Below are 2,250 nucleotides of genomic sequence, written 5' to 3'. Positions count from 1 at the left end.
AATCAATATTGTATGAATCACACATTTCAGTAAACAAATCATAGAGACCTTCTGTAGTTGCATCTTCAGCTGGAGAAACAGATTTAAGGTTTTCATGAATATAACCTTTTTTTGTCAGAATAACGCACAATGATAACCAATTAATACCATTCTGGTATAAATGATCAGTTAGTTATTGTTAACTTTGGAAAATTGTGATTTATAATTTGGCAAGGACCCTGTTTTACTACATAGGTTACAAAGAACTTCAATAGTAATTGTTGGTTCACCAAATTAGCTAGATCATTCTAATTGTAATTGATAATTGACAATAATTTTTCATCTAGATATTCTTTAGGTGGGTAATTTTAATCTAAAAAAGAATGATTATTATTATCTAAGTAAGGCAAATGAAAAATGCATTATTACTTAAGGTGTTCTAGGATCTCAGATTCTTAAACCTTCTTTATTGAATGCAGTGCGTTCAATTTCTGATATAGTATTAATAAATTGTACATAACTTTTCCAGTCCACTTGAAGTCTTAATTTTTTAGTTGGAGATTCAACGTTTATCAAACATTCCTGTTAAGATACTAATAATTAAAATTAAACTTGTCAAATAATATACTCATGCCATATTATACAAGGATATTATTTAGTTCCACATGAACAATATTAGTTGATATAGTAAAAAAAAAATGTATTTAGTTAAGAAAAATAATCATAGTAAGTAGCTCTTGCATATGGACTGGTCACTCATAACTTCTAACTGATTATTAGATTTTTAGATTATTTAGATTATATTATTAGATCCATTACTCAAACTAACTATGATAGTTCAACAATTAAAATATTAAATTTACATAGTTTATAATATTTTATAAACAATATGTAAAATATAAAGTATTTATATCAGATAAGAAAATGAAAAACAGTTATATATAAAATATATAGTGTATTATATAAAATAGTTTACTCACATCTAATTGTTGAGTTATAAGTATTGATCATACTACATCCAGTAAGAGATTTTCTTATTTTGCAAGACTTTATATGTCGTCGGCAAATAACTTAATTTAATATGTGTTTATTAATGTCACAAGTACACATTTAATTTTTTGTGTTCAACATGTTTCTCAGATCTGTCTGTGTTAAAACATTTAAAACAATTTATATTTGTGGATAAATGATGTTGGTAATTTAAATTAACTTTCAACATTAAAGATTGAAAAATTATGAATTGATTTTTCACTAAAATATATACAAACATTTTTTCAACAAATAAATTGTACCTATTAATTAAATATTTTGACACGATAAACATTATTCAAAAAACATAGAACTTATTGGGTACTTAAATATCATTAAATATCATTTAAATATCTTAAATATCATTTCTACTTATATAATTAGATTTAATTAGTATTTATTAAAAAGAAAAAAAAAATGCTAAATTGTTTTAAATTATAATTTTAAGTCATGAACTCATACAAATTAAAAGTATTTGCATATAATTGAAATATATAAGTAGGTAGGTATGTATTTTCCTAAAACATATAAGTAAATGCATCATATATCAATCTTGGTTTTAAATATTAATATATTATTACTTACTTAGCACTTACCTTTTTATAAATTAAAATATAATATACTGAATAACATTACACCATTACTATGGTCAGAACATCCCTAGGTACTTGTTTGTTATATTGTTATTTGTATTCCGTTGTGGTTGGTTTTGCCGTTACATCAATACTATATTAACATGTTAAATAATTATAAGATTTTGCTTAAGTTACATTATTGGTTTAGCATACAACTCATAGTGTAGTCTATTCACAACGAGATCATTACTCGGTGGCTTAGTTTTGCGCATGGGCGTGGCTTTGTTCCGTGGCAGCGCCTGACGCGTCGCCGTTGTGGGGACGGCGTCTGACTATATGTCTGACCGCTGCCCGACGAAAACTGGTCGCCACCGAGTTATGATGTCATTGTGAATAGACTATAGATACACACCCACCCGTTTTTGAGCTCCTGGTTTTCTTATTACAAGCCATCCTCAAATGTGAATTAGATATTAGTGTCTGTAATTCCCGTTTGTGTTTAGGTACTGCCTATACTAACTATTGATTTTCTTTCATAAAAACTTGCTGAAAATTAAAATTTATCTTTTACAGATGATAGCTGTACGTTTTCATGGAGTCTTCAGTACCTGAGAGCTCAATAAATTGCTGTTAATTATGAAGAATTTATATTATCGTTGTTAGAGAC

Source organism: Acyrthosiphon pisum, chromosome X, assembly GCF_005508785.2.
Source record: "Acyrthosiphon pisum isolate AL4f chromosome X, pea_aphid_22Mar2018_4r6ur, whole genome shotgun sequence".
Lineage (NCBI taxonomy): Eukaryota > Metazoa > Arthropoda > Insecta > Hemiptera > Aphididae > Acyrthosiphon > Acyrthosiphon pisum.
Note: the sequence above shows the minus strand (reverse complement) of the source record.